Below are 19,931 nucleotides of genomic sequence, written 5' to 3' on the forward strand. Positions count from 1 at the left end.
AACTTGCCGTTCCTCTTATGAAGTACGTCGGACTGTCTACTCTGCAAAAAGGGGTCATTTGGGGGATATCTGTACTGTCCTGACATTTGGGGGATATCTGTACTGTTCTGACATTTGGGGGATATCTGTACCGTTCTGACATTTGGGGGATATCCGTACCGTTCTGACATTTGGGGGATATCTGTACTGTCCTGACATTTGGGGGATATCTGTACCGTTCTGACATTTGGGGGATATCTGTACCGTTCTGACATTTGGGGGATATCTGTACTGTCCTGACATTTGGGGGATATTTGTACTGTTCTGACATTTGGGGGATATCTGTACTGTCCTGACATTTGGGGGATATCTGTCCTGTCCTGACATTTGGGGGATATCTGTACTGTTCTGACATTTGGGGGATATCTGTACTGTTCTGACATTTGGGGGATATCTGTACCATCCTGACATTTGGGGGATATCTGTACTGTTCTGACATTTGGGTGATATCTGTACCGTGCTGACATTTGGGGGATATCTGTACTGTCCTGACATTTGGGGGATATCTGTACCATCCTGACATTTGGGGGATATCTGTACCGTTCTGACATTTGGGGGATATCTGTACTGTCCTGACATTTGGGGGATATTTGTACTGTTCTGACATTTGGGGGATATCTGTACTGTCCTGACATTTGGGGGATATCTGTCCTGTCCTGACATTTGGGGGATATCTGTACTGTTCTGACATTTGGGGGATATCTGTACTGTTCTGACATTTGGGGGATATCTGTACCATCCTGACATTTGGGGGATATCTGTACTGTTCTGACATTTGGGTGATATCTGTACCGTGCTGACATTTGGGGGATATCTGTACTGTTCTGACATTTGGGGGATATCTGTACTGTTCTGACATTTGGGGGATATCTGTACTGTTCTGACATTTGGGGGATATCTGTACTGTCCTGACATTTGGGGGATATCTGTACTGTCCTGACATTTGGGGGATATCTGTACTGTTCTGACATTTGGGGGATATCTGTACTGTTCTGACATTCTTGGACCTCAAGAAATTAGATTGGCCGTCAGTACTTCAGGATTGATCAATATTCAGATCTATACCATAGTTTGTGAACTCTATAACTTTCCTACAAACTAAAAAATACATCCTAATTTGGGTTATTTTCACCAAAGACATGTAGCAGAATACATCTCGGCCTAAATTTATGAAGAACAATTATTTATTTGCAAACTTTTATAACAGAAACAAAGAAAAACGTGTGTTTTTTTCCAAAATTTTGGACTTTTTTTGTTAATGTAGCAAAAAATAAAAACCCCGGCGGTGATTAAATACCACCAAAAGAAAGCTCTAGTTGTGTGAAGAAAATGATAACATTTTAGTTTGGGTACAATGTTGTATGACCGCGCAATTGTCATTCAAAGTGTGAGAGCGCTGAAACCTGAAAACCGGCCTGGGCAGGAAGGTGTAAAATTGCCCGGTATGGAAATGGTTAAGGACCTTGTTTCAGCACTGAAAATTACAAACCACATAGAGCTACTGTAGTGCTCCCGACATGCACTTGAATTTTGTGGTATAAAGTTATTTTGTGCGTAGAGGAAACATCCAGGTTTGCTATAAAATGTATGTGATGTAATGGCTGCAACTAAGACATTTTGTACTTTAGACAGTATGTATAATAATCCACAAATTTAGAACAGTGACAAAAAAAAGTCAGTTTTCTCATTCTTGCAACAATGGCAAAAAGTACTGAATTTAAAATGAGTGTAGCACTTTTGATAATCATCTTCAATAAATGCAATCTCTAGCTGGCTAACAGCTACATTGTAAAAATGGCCGGATCTAGGGGGGTGCTGGGGTGGGCTATGCCCCCCAAAATTTCAGCTGCGCCTCCCCAGGCAGACTTTATCCAAGAGAAGGTGTCTGCAGCGGCTCACGGCCCAGACAGCACACTCCCCCCTCCCCTTACCTGCATGGACATCTAGGGGGGTGCTGGGGTGGGCTATGACCCATCAAATTTCAGCTGCGCTCCCCCCAGGCAGACTTTATCCAAGAGAAGGTGTCTGCAACGGCTCACGGCCCAGACAGCACACTCCCCCCTCCCCTTACCTGCATGGACATCTAGGGGGGTGATGGGGTGGGCTATGACCCCTCAAATTTCAGCTGCGCCCCCCCCAGGCAGACTTTATCCAAGAGAAGGTGTCTGCAGTGGCTCACAGCCCAGACAGCACACTCCCCTCTCCCCTTACTTGCATGGACATCCAGGGGGGTGCTGGGGAGGACTATGCCCCCCCCCCCACATTTCAGCTGTGCCCCCCCCAATGCAGACTTTATCCAATAGAAGGTGTCTGCAGCGGCTCACAGCCCAGACAGCACACTCCCCTCTCCCCTTACCTGCATGGACAGGAGAGGAGAGAGGGGATCAATGCATACTGCCTCCTCCCGCCCCTCTCCTCCTGTCTGCCCCGCCCACACTCCAACTCCTAACCAGTGCTGAGCGTGAGAAGATGTGTGGGTGGGAAATTTGAAGCACTGCAGCCGACAACTACCTTGTGGCTGCAAGATAGATTCCTCTGCCGGAGCCTGCAGAGACCAACCTGGATGAGTTGTTTTTGTCGAGTTTTTGGTGGCTTTTTCTCAGCAGAAGAAAACGCTGAACGCTCCTAAACGCTACTGAAACACTGCTAACAGCTTTTTTTTTTCTTCATGTACCATAAAAACACTCACAAAATGCTAATGCTCCTAAATGCTTCTAAATGCTACTAAAAGGCTACTACAAGCCAGCACAAAAATGCTATTATCAGTGTTTTTCATCCAGCGGTTTTTTATAGTGTTTTTTCACTTAAACAAATGCTAGTGTGCATGGAGCCTAAATTACCAATTTCCCTACCATCCATGTAATAGGGATGAAGAGATATGGACATGTTTGGAGTCCATATCAGGAATGCAGCCTAGGGTGACAGCCATGGCTCCCTCCATAGATACAGTAGAATGACGTAGTCACCCAGGGGCTGGAAGTATATTATTTTTATGATTAACAAATGAAACTAAAGCAAAAAAAACAAAACAAATACACCCACCATACCAAGCACTAGTAATCTTTACTACATTACATTTTTGGTTTGAGGTTTAGATACACTTTAAACCTAGGACAGGGCTCCTTGGTAATAGAGGTTTAAGTGGTAGCTCCATTTTTATGTTCCAAGGCAGGACAACCTGGAAAGGCTCCCATGTATTCTTTCCACTTGTGGGTGACTGATGCAGTTTGCTAGGACATAATAGGACATCACTTGCAACCAGAATCTTCAGGGTTTCCTCCCAGGAGGGGAAATTTGTGCAGCATATCAGTCCCTAGGCCCAAAGATCTGGGAGAAAGACTGTTCTCCACCTTACCAGACAGAAGCCCAGGAGGGAAGACCACATGCTAGGAAATGTCTGGTTAGTTCACCTTTACTATAAATCTGCCTATGTATTTCAGCATCCTGAGTACTTTAAAAGACACTGATCAGGTTTTGGGGAAAAAAATTTAATTTGTCCAATGTCATAACTGTAGGCTGTGTGTGGCCTCTCAAAAGCATGTCTGAAAAGCTCCTAGGTAGGTGACCACCCTGTCCTGCATAGATGGAAGGATGCATTGGACATAGAGCACGCGTCCCCATTTTGACAGGGATGAGCGTTCTGGCTTGTTTAAAGCCTGCACATGGTTAATGCACACAATCAGGGGCGTATTTACCACAAGGCAAACAAGGCATTTGCCTACGGTGGCATTTTTCAGGGGGGCAGCGCAGCTCCCTGGAAGAGTAGATTGAAGAAGGGACACACGAGGCATGGAGACCAGGTGGGAACCGAGAAAGACTGCGGAATGTTGATGGTGTATGTAGAGCCTGACTCTCATTCCTGGGGATGTGCAGAGCTGTGAAAGTAAGTGTCTTTTTCTCAGTTGCCTGGGAGGGGGCGGCTGGTGTATAGGGGGGCGATGGTAGTGGAAGGCTCTCTCGGGTGGGGGTACAGGGGAGTTGTTGGTCAATGTCAGTATCTCTCTCTTGCTGCAGGGGAGGGGGGTGGTTTTGGTTGGTGTCAAGCTCTCTCTGGGGGGGAGGGGGTGGCGGACAATTTTTGTGTTGCCTAGGGCAGCAGAAAACCTAAATACACCACTGCACACAATCACACAATGCTGCACTGCTGGCACAGAGGAGAGAGACTACTCTGGGTATGGAGAGGTTTTGAGCAAGCCAGAGTGCTTGTTTCTGCAAAGCTGGAGGGGATGGGGTCATCTACCCAGGACAGGTAATTTAGACACGATGGGAACATCTATTCATGATGGGTTTGTCTACCCAGAATGGGTCATTTAGGCATGATGGGGGTCATCTACCCAGGATTGGTCATTTAGGCAGGATAGGGACATCTTCTCAGGATGGGATCATCTACCCAGGATCGGTCATTTAGGCAGGATAGGGACATCTATTCAGGATAGGGTCATCTACCCAGGATGGGTCATTTTGGCATGGGAGGGACATCTACTCAGGATGAGATCATCTACTCAAGATGGATCATTTAGGTAGGATATGGACATCTACTCAGGATGGGGTCATCTATCTAGGATGGGTCATTTAGGCAAGATGGGGACATCTACTCAGGATGGGTGTCATCTGACCAGGATGGGTCATTTAGGCAGGGTAGGGACATTTACTCAGGATGAGATCACCTACTCAGGATGGGTCATTTAGGCAGTATGGGGACATCTACTCAGGATGGGGGTCATCTACCCAGGATGGTAGATGGTAGACCTATCTAGGATGGGTCATTTAGGCAAGATGGGGACATCTACTCAGGATGGGTGTCATCTGACCAGGATGGGTCATTTAGGCAGGGTAGGGACATTTACTCAGGATGAGATCACCTACCCAGGATGGGTCATTTAGGCAGTATGGGGACATCTACTCAGGATGGGGGTCATCTACCCAGGATGGGTCATTTAGGCAGTATGGGGACATCTACTCAGGATGGGGGTCATCTACCCAGGATGGGTCATTTAGGCAGTATGGGGACATCTACTCAGGATGAGGGTCATCTACCCAGAATGGGTCATTTAGGCAGGATAGGGGCATCTACTCAGTATGGGGTCATCTACCCAGGATGGGTCATTTAGAAAAGATAGGGACATTTACTCATTATGGGGTCATCTACCCAGGATGGGTCATTTAGAAAAGATAGGAACATTTACTCATTATGGGGTCATCTACCCAGGATGGGTCATTTAGAAAAAGATAGGGACATTTACTCATTATGGGGTCATCTACCCAGGATGGGTCATTTAGGCAGGGTAGGGTCGTCTAGGCATGATGAGGTCATCTAGGCATGATGGGGTTACCTCCCCAGTAGTTTTTTGGGCAGGCTTGGGAGGAGACATGCACAGATATCAGGTATGACAGTGAAAAGAAGCTTTGTTTTTAAAATCTGAGCAATGTGCTTTTTAATGTACTGGGAATGCTGGAATTCATTTGTCAATTTTATTGTAAAGGTGAACTTGTGGGCAAGTGCAGTTTGTGTTCTCCACTGCAGGTGGTGCTCGACCAGAGTGGTGCCACAGGTGGAGAGGAAGTCAAGGGAGACAGGGATTCTCTATGGTTTCCTGGATTTTTTAAAGCAGTGTTCCAGTTGGCTACGCTTCATCTAGGTGACCCCTGGCAGCCATGTTGGGCCAGCAGAGCCTTTACAGGTCCCTGCCCCCAGGTTTTGTCACACTTTGGAGAGGTGGTTAGTGCAGAGAGAGAGACCACGCCTGTAAGGAAAAGTGATGAGCAGCAGGGAAAGATTCCAGATGAGAAGGGACAGGATAGGGCTCATCCATCCTTCAAGGAAACCTCGACATTGGAACAAGACTGGCCAGGCCACACTCAGCCCTCTGAAACAGACATTGTCGGCACACCGTCTCCCTGCCTCTCTGCATTTGAACTGAACTGTGAGTGTTTCCCTTGCGGTGCTCTCCACTTGGGGTGTTTGTAATTTAGTATTCTCTTCAATACAAGTTTCACATTTTATTCCAACCAGACTCCATGTCTTTACTGCTGCTGCACCACAAACTAACTACCGTATTTTTCGCTCCATAAGACGCACTTTTTTCCCCCCAAAAAAGGGGGGAAAATGTCAGTGCGTCTTATGGAGCGCATATGAAGCGGCCGGTCCGGTATTTCCACCGCCGCCGTGTCAAAATACCGGGCCGGCCGCTCAGCTCTGCAGTGGGACCTTACCTGTTCCTCTATCCAGCGGCGCGCTGTCTTCCCGGCTTCTGTAGTGTGCATGACAGCCGGGTGCCAAGTGTGCATGCGCAAGAAGCGGTGCTCTTTGTGAATGGTAAGGCAGTACCTGGGACACATGACAGATCCCAGAAGCCGCCGGACCAATCACAAAGCGCAGCGCTTCTCGCTCATGCGCACTGGGCATCCGGCTGTCCGGTGAGCGCCCACACTACAGAAGCCGGGAAGACAGCGCGCCGCTGGATAGAGGAACAGGTAAGATCAAAGAACAACTCCGCGGAAGTAAGAGTGGGTACCTGTCAAATTCAGGTACCCGCTCCCCCTCCCTCCCCAAAGGTCAGCAGTCATCCCCTGTACTGTCCGCAGTCTCTGGTCATCCCCTGTACTGTCCGCAGTCTCTGGTCATCCCCTGTACTGTCCGCAGTCTCTGGTCATCTCTTGTACTATGTCCGTAGTCTCTGGTCATCTCCTGTACTGTGTCCGCAGTCTCTGGTCATCTCCTGTACTGTGTCCGCAGTCTCTGGTCATCTCCTGTACTGTGTCTGCAGTCTCTGGTCATCTCCTGTACTGTGTCCGCAGTCTCTGGTCATCTGCTGTACTGTTCGCAGTCTCTGGTCATCTCCTGTACTATGTCCGCAGTCTCTGTTCATCTCCTCTACTATGTCCGCAGTCTCTGGTCATCTCCTGTACTGTGTCCGCAGTCTCTGGTCATCTCCTGTACTGTGTCCGCAGTCTCTGGTCATCTCCTGTACTATATCTGCAGTCTCTGGCCATCTCCTGTACTATGTCCGCAGTCTCTGGTCATCTCCTGTACTGTGTCCGCAGTCTCTGGTCATCTCCTGTACTGTGTCCGCAGTCTCTGGTCATCTCCTGTACTGTGTTCGCAGTCTCTGGTCATCCCCTGTACTGTGTCCGCAGTCTCTGGTCATCTCTTGTACTATATCTGCAGTCTCTGACATCTCCTGTACTGTGTCCGCAGTCTCTGGTCATCTCCTGTACTATGTCCGCAGTCTCTGGTCATCTCCTGTACTGTGTCCGCAGTCTCTGGTCATCTCCTGTACTGTGTCCGCAGTCTCTGGTCATCTCCTGTACTGTTTTCGCAGTCTCTGGTCATCCCTGTACTGTGTCCGCAGTCTCTGGTCATCTCCTGTACTATGTCCGCAGTCTCTGGTCATCTCCTGTACTGTGTCCGCAGTCTCTGGTCATCTCCTGTACTATGTCCGCATTCTCTGGTCATCTCCTGTACTATGTCCGCAGTCTCTGGTCATCTCCTGTACTATGTCCGCAGTCTCTGCTCATCTCCTGTACTGTGTCCGCAGTCTCTGGTCATCTCCTGTACTGTGTCCGCAGTCTCTGGTCATCCCCTGTACTGTTTTCGCAGTCTCTGGTCATCCCTGTACTGTGTCCGCAGTCTCTGGTCATCTCCTGTACTGTCCGCAGTCTCTGGTCATCTCCTGTACTGTGTCCGCAGTCTCTTGTCATCTCCTGTACTATGTCCGCATTCTCTGGTCATCTCCTGTACTATGTCCGCAGTCTCTGGTCATCTCCTGTACTATGTCCGCAGTCTCTGCTCATCTCCTGTACTGTGTCCGCAGTCTCTGGTCATCTCCTGTACTGTGTCCGCAGTCTCTGGTCATCCCCTGTACTGTGTCTGCAGTCTCTGGTCATCTCCTGTAATATGTCCGCAGTCTCTGGTCATCTCCTGTACTATGTCCGCAGTCTCTGGTCATCTCCTGTACTATGTCTGCAGTCCATTAGTTCAGAATTTTTTTTTCCTGTTTTCTGCCTCTAAAACCTAGGTGCGCCTTATGGAGCGAAAAATACGGTAACTAACCCTTTATTATCTTTTCAGCCAGTTTACCAGAACCTCCTAAGTCTTCTAGCTGGCTGAGCCATCAAAGATCCATAACACGATATGTCACCTCTCTAGCACACTTTGCTGGGGGAAAGCTCAAGCAGCAAGTGACTTTGACAGCACGCTTCATGTTTAGAAACCACTAACAGGCACATATAGGCAGGCAGTACTACAGCCTTTCACTCCCTTCAAAAGCACATTAAGGCACAAAGGGAATTTAGAAAACTACTACAACACTACAATAGCAATCAATAGCAATGCAATTAGCTTTTTGCCTCCCAAAAAAAGTCTGAGTTTGAAGCAAAAAAGCAGCTTCCCCACTGGGAATTGCAGAGCTAATAAAAATCTACACAGCTAATGCAATGTTAAAGGAGGGTACGAGACGTTCTCTATAATAATTATACAGTTATATAGCTCTGACATATACCCCAGTGCTGTACAGAGGACACTGAGCCAGTCACATCAGTCTCTGCACCAGAGAGGTTGCTTGTGCTGTTGCTCTCTCTCTCCAGACATTAGGGGACCAGGCCTGCTTGCCTGGCTCCAGCGAGGATGAATGATTCTGGGAATGGCCCAGGCCTTGTTCCCCCTGTGGAACCCAGCTTGTGCTGTTGCTCTCTCTCTCCAGACACTAGGGGGCCAGGCCTATGTGCCTGGCTACAGCGAGGATGAATGATTCTGGGAATGGCCTAGGCCATGTTCCCCCTGTGGTGCCCAGCTTGTGCTGTTGCTCTCTCTCCAGACATTAGGGGACCAGGCCTGCCTGCCTGGCTACAGCGAGGATGAATGATTCTGGGAATGACCTAGGCCAGTGGTGGGCAACCTTTTTTTTCAACTGAGCCAAATCTCGCCAAAACCACGATTGAAATTTATTTTGAGAGCTACATTTTTAAAACTGAAAATACATCCCCCATATAGTAATTCATCCCCCATAGTAATTCATCCCCCATATAGTAATTCATCCCCCATAGTAATTCATCCCCCATAGTAATTCATCCCCCATAGTAATTCATCCCCCATATAGTAATTCATCCCCCCTATAGTAATTCATCCCCCATAGTAATTCATCCCCCATATAGTAATTCATCCCCCATAGTAATTCATCCCCCATATAGTAATTCATCCCATATAGTAATTCATCCCCCATATAGTAATTCATCCCCCATAGTAATTCATTCCCCATATAGTAATTCATCCCCCATAGTAATTCATCCCCCATAGTAATTCATTCCCCATAGTAATTCATCCCCCATATAGTAATTCATCCCCCATAGTAATTCATCCCCCGTATAGTAATTCATCCCCCGTATAGTAATTCATCCCCCCTATAGTAATTCATCCCCCATATAGTAATTCATCCCCCCTATAGTAATTCATCCCCCCTATAGTAATTCATTCCCCATATTGTGTCAATTCACTTACCTTTGCTCCGCGTGTTCCTCTCGCCGTGTTCCCGCGTCGTTCCGGTCTTCAGGGCGGACTGTGAGAGGAGAGGAGTTCGTCACGCCTACATCCTGGCTGCCCCGCCTACATCCTGACAGCCAATGTTTGCCACGCTCCGCGGGCCGGATTAAAAGGTCCGCCGGGCCGTAGTTTGCCCTTTGCTGGGCTAGCTGCAGAGTCCTGACTTTTGGGGCGGCCGCCCGAGAGGAGGGAGGGGAGCGGGCGCCCAGCACACAGAAGAGCCGCATTGAAGTGTGTAAAGAGCCGCATGTGGCTCGCGAGCCGCGGCTTGCCGACCACTGGCCTAGGCCATGTTCCCCCTGTGGGACCCAGCTTGCGCTCTCAAGCTTCATCTACACCTGAAGACCTTGGCTGTGGCCCTAAAAAAGGGGGAATCCCTCCCTGCCTTCACAGAGGGGGTTGCTGACCGCTTGGTGAGAATTGCAAAGGAGGAGGAAAAGCTGATGAGCCTGAAAACAGATTATAAGAAAACAAAAGTTCTCCATGATAAAGCATTGAGCAGCAAGAGTCTGAAGCCAGAGCTGAAAGTTTTGGAGGACGCCATCAAGAAGCAGCAGAGTTTGGTGAAAGCACTGAAGGAAAAGAGTGGAGCATTCAAGGAGAAATTCCAGAATGAAGAAAGGTTCTGGAAAAAGGGGCGGACTGACCATTTGGAAACTTGGGCACTGCCCGAGGGCCCGGGGTCAGTAGGGGGCCCCATGAGATGCCCCTGGAACCTTTTTCATAGGCTTTTTTGAGTTTGGGCAAGGATACAGGGGCCCCATGATCCCCTATTGCCCGGGGGCCCCATGAGTTGTCAGTCCACCCCTGGAGACACCAGTAAAGTTTCAGCATTGGCGGTGGTAGCACGGGTGGAGAACGAGGAGGGGGTCCTGGATGCTGCCCCTGGTATCCCATCCACCTCAGGTTCTGCTTCACTGGAGGAAATGGCAGCCTCTGCCTCACTCCGTCCCCAGCAAGCTGGAGGAACAGCACAGGAGGTAGAGGAAAATGGCGGAGGGCTGCTAAAGTTTATTGCAAAAATGGAGTCTCCATTAAGTGGAAGAACCTTTCCATTTTTCAGAGAATTATGCTTATGAGGATGATGGTGAGGACTCTGTACCTGGTCCTGTAAAGGAAAGAATGACTGAGAAGCCATGCTTTATTATAAGTGACAGTTGGGACTCCAGTATGGACAGCCATGTGCACAGCAGAGTTTTGGAGGTAAATCCTCCTGTGTCCGCACAGAGCTCTACAGGGAAGATGGCTGCTGTGCCTGCAGGACTGCACTCTGCTGAGACTGGGAATTCAGTGACGGTGGACTCTGCTACTAAGAAACGTGTGACTGTGGACTCTGCTGCGGGGAAGGTAAAGGTGGGATCTGACATTTTAGCTGAACAATCCCTGCTGGTGGCTGCAAGTGCAGCAGAAAATGGTGGGACTGCACTGTGAAAGGTGTTGCTGAAACCCAGGGGAGAGTGACCAGGAGTGGAAGGCTTTTGCCTAAGAGCAGTACATTGGGGGAGGGGGAGACAGAAGCATCTGTTGTGAGTGGGTCTGCTGGGAGCAGTAGTGCTACAAGTGAAAGAAAGTATGTCAATGATAAAACTGCTTGTAATGCTGGAAAGGGGAATGCATGTGTGCTGGTGGATGGAGTGATTGCTGCTGCCTCTGATGGCAATTTGCAGAGTGGGGTTCTGAGGCTCCTGCAACCAATGGGCAGGGTGCAGCTTTAAGGTCTGGTACATCTCATGCTACAAGTAAACCAATGCTGGGGCTCCGGGTGGGAGGAAGGGGTCATGTCAGGCTATCAGCTCAGGAGGGTGGTCTGCTGCAGGTCTGCCATCTGCACCCCTGTCTTTCAGGTGGCGTAATGTGGTGCAGCTCAGGTGGGAGGGTGGTGGTGCTCCCCCTATCAGGAGGTTGGTTGTGGACAAGATTTTGGCGATGGGTTTTAAGGCTGATGACATCTTTGCTTTGATCAGTCCGGTGGGCTCCTATGAGTATGACCTGTCCTTTGTGCTCCCCGAGTCTCTTGATATTTTCTGGGAGAAGTATGAACATGTGTATAGGGGTCTGCCAAAGTGGAAGGGGCTCATCCCAAAACTTGTCTCATGCCAACCTCTTGTTAAGACTGTCACCATCCTAGTAAGGAATTCATTGATCCTTTCTGCTGACTTGGCTGTCTGGCTGAGAAGATTTGGAAAACTACTGGCCCCTCTGAAGAAAATTGTGGATGAGAACGACATATGGACTGGTGGGTGGTCGGTGCAGATGAGGCTGTATGTGTGTGGGAATGTGGTCCAGCATCTGCCCTCCTCAGCCTTCATTGGGAAGGATAGGATTGTCGTGTTCTACCCTGGACAGTCCAGGCTCTGCAATAAGTGCGGTTCTTGGGGTCTTTTCACCTCCTCATGTCCAGAGATGAAGTGCTCTCTGTGCCAGGACCTGGGGCATCTGGCTAAAGATTGCAATATCATCAGGTGCAATCTTTGTGATAAGGTTGGCCATGCATACAGCCAGTGCCCTGAGGCCAAGCATAACCAGTCAGCTTTGGTGGTAATGTTTTTTTTCACCTGGACATGGAGGAGGCAGAGGAAGGGGGGCTGTGCCAGGGGTCCCCAATGTCTCTGTCCCTCATGTCTCAGTGGTATCAGTGTCTGATGGTCCATCCAGTGTTGTGTCATCTCCTTGTGTTGTGCCCCCTGAGTCAGTGTCAGTGGATGTTGTGTCTGATCCTCCTGAGTCAGTTTCCCCAGAGGTAGTGGGGGCTGTGGAGGGAGCTGAACCAGTATGTATGGTTGCACCAACCCCTGCTCCCCGGTGTCTGAGGATCAGAGGGCGTGAGGCACCGGGGGCTGCAGTGGATGATAGAGGGGATGCTGGAGTGAAGGTTGGAGGGGACCGCTGTGGTGAGTGGGGTGGATGATGTTGTGGGTGATGGTGGAATGGAAGGGGAGTGGGCTTTGCAGTCTGGGTTGCCAAATGATGATATGGAATGGTTGGAGGCAAAAAGAAAATATGGGAAGAAGGATGTGCCTGAACCTGGGAGGGTGGAGGTGTCTAACACATTTGATATATTATCTGAGGTAGAGGGTGAGGGATCTTCAGGTGATGAGTGTTTTTTGTGGAGGAGGAATCACAGAGGACGCTGAAGCGTGCAGGGTCTCCAAGTAGGGAGGGGAATAAACAGGCTAAGAAACATGTACCTCAATAATCCTGCTGGCATTTCCCACTCCTGAAGGTAGTGACCATTAATTAAATCTGTAAGCGCTCGTAACATGGCCTTATTTTTGCTTAGCAGGTTTGATGCTGATATTTCCTTTTTGCAAGAGACAAGTTTGTGTAGTTTGGTGTATATTTATATTGGGAAAAAGGAGTGGAGCCGTGACCCCTCCTTCTGGTCACTTGTGGCCGAACCTTACACTGGAATTGCGGTACTTTTTTCCGGCATGGTAACCTGTTAGTGGATTGAGGTAGAAATGGGGAGATGTCTTAGACGTTTCCATGGGGGGGCAGGACCTGCACCTGATTAACATCTATAGGCCCCAGACAAAATGGGAAAGGAAATGCCTCTTCATGAAGATCAAGCCTTTTCTTTTTACAGCCCAGCAAGTTGTCTTCGGTGGTGACTTTAACACCGTCACTAGGACTAAGGACAGGAGAGGGACCGGAGTCAGGCTGGACTGTGATGGCTTTTTTTTAAACATAATAGCTAGAGAGGCAGGTCTGGTTGATGTGCACATTCATTGCTGCCCAGACGACACGGGATTCACTTTTCAGCGAGGTTCTAGTCAGAGTAGAATAAATAGTTTTTTTTTAAAGGGGAACTCCGCCTTCTCGGTACCAGTGTGTCAGGCGGTGGAGTTTTCACATCACTGTATTCTGTCTGTGACTCTGAATAGCCCTGATACACCACTTAGGGGGTGGGGTACCTGGAAGCTGAATTCGGCACTCCTTGATGACGAGATTGTGAGTCATTCCTTTGAGGATTCTTTTCAGGCACAGGTATCAATCATGGACGTGTGCAGCAGTAAGTCCGAGTGGTGGGAGCTTACAAAACGAAGGATCGTTGGGTTTTTCAAGGCCATAGGAAGAAATAAACAGCTTGATGTAGTATGTCACCTACCAGCGTCTGCGGAGAAAGCTTGATAGGCTTGTCTCGAATAATGGAGATCCAGGGGCGATCTCTGAGGTTAAACTCTTGCTCAGGCAGTGTCAATATGACAGGCATGCCTCTTTGGTTCTGGAAAGGGATTATGAGAAATATCACTAGCCCAACCCTTACCAGAATTGCAAACAAGGTAGAGCAGTTAAGTCAGTTGTAGGCTTGGTTGACAGTACGGGTTCCCTGACAAAGTCCAAGTCGGGGATCCTGGAAACCTCCAGGTCATATTATGCTGACCTCCTGGGTAGGAGGGACCTCAATCGGGCGAGTAAGTTGGGTTTTCTGGACTCTACTCCAGGACTGGGAAATGGCAGTTATCCTGTGAGTTTGACAGAGGACATCACGGCAGATGAGGTGGTTAAAGCTACTGATAAGCTTGCCATTAAGAAGTCGCCTGGGCCAGATGGATTGACAGCCGAGTTTTATAAGCACTTTAAGGTTATTCTGGCCCCATATTTGGTGGAGGTTTTTAATGGCTATCTGAGTGTCAGGGCAGGAGCTGAGGAATGGACAGGCAGGCCTAATAACAATGTAACGCACTGGCTGACGACAACCACCACCCACAGACCGAAGTCCCTCAGGGCGCAGAGTCTAAGTCCCAGGCTGCCCTTCACCAGGGCCCCTGATGGTGGGGATGGACTTGACGCAGCCAGGAACCAGGTCGCGGCCCCCGAGACACCTCAGTTGCGGTAATGGCCGCCGCCAATGGCATGCAGCTGGTGGAAAAGATAGTAGAGTAGTCAGGCAGGCCGGGTCAACAAAAACGGGACAAAACGGTACAGGACAGCAGACGAGAATCACAGGTCACGAGCCGGGTTCAGCAACGGAGGGTCAGATCAAAGGAGAACACAAAGAATAGTCGAGTCACAAGCCGAGTCAGATTCCAGGAGAGTCACGAGAGTCAGAACAGAGTTCTAGCAACACAAAGACACAAGACACAAGTGCAAAGGGCATGTGCAGACCACAGGCTTATATGTAATCAGCCACACCCCTCTGGGGGATGGACCTCAGAGACCTGAAGGCATAAAAGATTCCCACCATGCACAGCAGAAATCCAAGATGGATGCCAGCACATGGAGCAACACAACCTCTGGGAAAAGGTAGGACCTTGACACTGAGAGAGGGTTCACTCTCTCCCTCCATGCGGCAATCTGCAGCGATACTTCTGTCGAAGGGTAAAGATTCTTCAGGAATTGGCAGCCTTCTCAATGTTGATAGGAAGATATTGGCAAAGATAATCTTCGTCTGTTGCAGGCAATTTACTTTCTCACCATCAGCACTGTTCAGTTCAGGGTAGAAGCACTTTTCCAGTGGTGTTAGCTGTCCAGGAGGCCCTGGAGCAGTGCAGGGCTGCAGGCTTGGGAAAGTTCCTGCTGGCATTGGATCAGGCCAAGGTTTTTGATCAGGTTAATCATGAGTACCTATGGCTGCTTCTTGGCAAGTATGGCCTGGATGGGGGCTTTATCGATTGGCTAAAGACTTTGTACAGAGGGGCTGAAAGCTTCATGCTTGTAAATGGTAGGATTGGATGGCTCTTTGAGGTTGGCTCAGGTGTGCATCAAGGCTGTCCTTTGAGCCCTCTGCTATACGCGTCCGCAATCGATCCCTTCATTCGGAGGTTAGAGAGCGGACCATTGTGTAGATTTCTTTTGGGCATTCCTGGGGAGCATCCTCTGAGGGTCATGGCCAATGCTGATGACGTGTCTGTTTTCATCTTTGGGATGCAGGAGGCGGAAGAAGTGGTCTCAATGATGGAACAGTATGCTGAGGCATCTGGCTCAAAGATCAGTCAGGATAAGAGTGAGGTTTTCTGGATGGGGGAGGAAGGTGAAGGCTTTATAAAGGCAGGAACATAAAGTTTTAGGCATCAGATTCGGTCCCGGTGGTTATGGCCTTGCAAATTTGGTAAGCAGGCTACAAGATGCCGATGCCAAGGTTGCCAGCTGGAAGGATTGGAAGCTCTCTTACAGGGAAAGGATTGACCTGATAAAAACTTACCTGATCCCAGTATTTCTGTATGTCAGCTTTGTCTGTGTTTTAGTGTCTCTCTATGTGAAGATCTACAGTTGTTTCTTCCAGCTATTATGGGGGAACAGACTAAACCTAATTAAGAGGTCTGTAACCTACCTTCCAAGGTGGATGGGTGGCCTAGGCATGGTCAACCCGGTTGTTTTCTTTTCTCTGATGTTTTTGAAACATAATTTTGGTGGCATGCTGGCAGAGGAACCGCCTGGGTGGGTTGGTATTTTTTGATTCTGGTTTAGGTCTTTTCTGTGGTATGGGAGAATGGTGGACCAGTGAAAAGCCTAAGGGTCCAACATGGTAAGTTCACAGCTTATGTTGCCCCATTGACTGAAATGCTTCGGCAATGGTGAGTGACAGCGGAGGAAATGAAGTCCCTTCCTAGGTAGGCCCTGGAGATAAGGGTTGTTGAATCTACCTTTAGTGAGCCTTTAAGGTTTCGGGATTTGGCCTGCCTCTCGTTCCATGGCAGACTCTATGTGAAGGGCAACCTGAAGCATCGCTCTGCGGAGAACCATGGTTGTCCAAGAGTGGAGTGCGGTGGGGTGGAGGAGACGATTGACCATTTCTTTATTCAGTGCCTCTTCAATATAGAAGTCTACAAGCGAGTGGGTGGGGCTCTGGGGATCCCTTTCCTTTCCCGCTTGAGTTATGCGGAATGGTTTTACGGTGTCTTTCAAACTCTCCGGGACTTTTTCTAGTTAGCATAGCATTCCGTTACTACACGTGGAATGCACGGTGTCAGGTTTTCGTTCACAAAAAAGTCCTTCCTGTGGAGGTGGTGGTAAACAACATTCTGGTGAGGTTGGGAAGATTCGGGGTCTTGAGAAGGACAGGTGGCGGCCGGGAGCCTGGACAAAGGCGTGGAGGAATGTCAGGTCCCCGTAGCTGCTGTCTGTCAGTCTCTGGGGGCGTGGCTTCTCTTTCTGTCCTTTCTCGTCCCCTAGATTTTTGTAAAATCAGATTTTTTTTAAAAAGCCTGCATGCATGGGACCAATGTTTCATCGCTTCTTAGCAGCATGAGGGGGTGTTTAGGTGAAGGTCGGGTTTGTTGAGATACAATATAAATATAATAATAATAATATTAAACTATTAAAATATGATTAGTTCTGTTTATGTTTTTCCTGGCAAGAAAGCCGTTTATTGCTCTCTATGCTGAAGTAAGCTATTTTTGTTTATATATATATATATATATATATATATATATATATATATATAAAATGTATTTATTTGTTTTTTTATTATGCATATACAGTTGCAAGAAAAAGTATGTGAACCCCTTGGGATTACGTGGAGTTTTGCATGAATTGGGCATAAAATGTGCTCTGAACGTCATCTAAGTCACAACAATAGAAGAACACAGTCTGCTGAACATAATACTACACAAACATTAGATGTTGCCATGGTTTAATTGCACATAACATGTAAACATTCACAGTGCAGGGAGGAAAAAGTATGTGAGGCCCTAGCTTAATGACTTCTCCCAGAGCTAATTGGAGCCAGGAGCGAGCCAACCTTGACTCCAATCAGTGTGATGATATTGGATGTGTTGCTGACAGCTGTCCTGCCCTTAAAAAACACACACCTGTTTTGGGTTTACTGGTTTCAAGAAGCACTGTCTGATGTGAACCATGCCTCGCAGAAAAGAGCTCTCAGAAGACCTACGATCAAGAATAGGAGGACACCACGGAGGAAGCCATTGCTGGCCAAAAAGAATATTGCAGCACGTTTGAAGTTTGCAAAAGAGCACCTGGATGTTCCACAGCACTACTGGCAAAATATACTGTGGACAGATGAAACCAAGATTGAGTTGTTTGGGAAGAACACACAACACTATGTGTGGAGAAAAAAAGGCACAGCACACCAACATCAAAACCTCATCCCCACTGTAAAACATGGCGGAGGGAGCATCATGGTTTGGGGCTGCTTTGCTGCCTCAGGGCCTGGACGGATTGTTGTCATTGATGGGAAAATGAATTCCAGAGTTTATCAAGACATTTTGCAGGAAAACGTACGACCATCTGTCCGCCAACTGAAGCTCCGCAGAGGATGGGTGATGCAACAGGACAATGACCCAAAGCATACAAGTAATTCAACAAAACAATGGCTGCCACAGCACAGAATACGCCTTCTGGAGTGGCCCAGTCAGAGTCCTGACCTCAACCCGATTGAAATGCTGTGGCATGACCTTAAGAGAGCGATTCACACCAGACATCCCAAGAATATTGCTACACTGAAACAGTTTTGTGAAGAGAAGTGGTCCAAAATGACTCCAGATCATTGTGCAGGTCTGATCTGCAACTACAGGAAACGTTTGGTTGAGGTTATTGCTGCCAAAGGAGGGTCAACCAGTTATTAAGTCCAAAGGTTCACATACTTTTTCCTCCCTGCACTGTGAATGTTTACATGTTATGTGCAATTAAACCATGGCAACATCTAATGTTTGTGTGGTATTATGTTCAGCAGACTGTGTTCTTCTATTGTTGTGACTTAGATGACGTTCAGAGCACATTGTATGCCCAATTCATGCAAAACGCCACGTAATCCCAAGGGGTTCACATACTTTTTCTTGCAACTGTATGTATATATGTTTTTATTATGTTTGTTTATAAGATTTTAAAAAAAAAAATACATTACACTCCAGCGCAGTTGCATGCTATTATTATACATTTACGTAAATAGCTCTGACATATACCGCAGTGCTGTTCAGAGAACACTGGGCCTGTCTCTGTACCAGAGGAGCTTACACTCTATTGTCCACCTACTGTCACACACTATTATTATTGTACATTTATATAGCTCTGACATATACCACAGCAGTGGCGTCCCGAGGCGGGTGTGGTCCGCACCAGGTGACACCGACCGCACGGGGTGACACCGGACCCGCTCTACAAAAAGGTAAGTTGTAAAGCAAAGCGACGATCCCCGCAGGAAGGATTGTCGGCTTTGTTTACAACTTATCTTTTCTTGGAGCGGGTCCGGTGTCACCCCCTATAGGTTGCATGCCGACGATCCTGCGGGAACACAGAGGTGACACCGGACCCGCTCCAAGAAAAGGTAAGTTGTAAAGAAAGCCGACGATCCCTGCAGGATGGATCGGATCTGCGGATTGAGCATAATGGATCGGAGTCCGATCCACTATGCTCAATCCGCAGATCCGATCCATTCTGCGGGGATCATCGGAGGGAGTGTCAGCAAGTGTTACGGCACCGGGTGACACCAACCTTAGGGACACCTCTGTACCACAGCGCTGTACAGAGAACAGTGAACCACTTACAAAAATCCCTGTAGTAGAGCTTACATTCTGATGCATCAGCACAGTTTCACATTATTATTATTATTATTATTATTAATAATATTCATTTATATACTGTAACATATTCTGCAGTGCTGTACAGAGAACACTTTACCAGTCAACATCAATATGATATAAATCCTGTATAATAATAATATATAAATCCTGTATAATAATAATAATAATAATATAAATCCTGTATAATAATAATAATATATAAATCCTGTATAATAATAATTTATAAATCCTGTATAATAATAATAATAATAATATAAATCCTGTACAATAATAATATATAAATCCTGTATAATAATAATAATATAAATCCTGTATAATAATAATAATAATATATAAATCCTGTATAATAATAATAATATAAATCCTGTATAATAATAATATATAAATCCTGTATAATAATAATAATATAAATCCTGTATAATAATAATAATAATATATAAATCCTGTATAATAATAATAATATAAATCCTGTATAACAATAGTAATAATATAAATCCTGTATAATAATAATAATAATATAAATCCTGTATAATAATAGTAATAATATATAAATCCTGTATAAAAATAATAATAATAATATAAATCATGTATTATAATAATAATAATATAAATCCTGTATAATAATAGTAATAATATATAAATCCTGTATTATAATAATAATAATATAAATCCTGTATAATAATAATATAAATCCTGTATTATAATAATAATAATAATAATAATAATAAAAATCCTGTATTGTATAATAATAATAGATTTAAAAAAAAAAGCAAACTGTTGGCGCTATATAAATCCTGTATAAAAATAATAATAATATAAATCCTGTATAATAATAATATATAAATCCTGTATAATAATAATATAAATCCTGT

This window comes from Staurois parvus, unplaced genomic scaffold (genome assembly GCF_062004578.1).
Source record: "Staurois parvus isolate SC_StPar_1 unplaced genomic scaffold, SC_StPar_1.0 ptg000470l, whole genome shotgun sequence".
NCBI lineage: Eukaryota > Metazoa > Chordata > Amphibia > Anura > Ranidae > Staurois > Staurois parvus.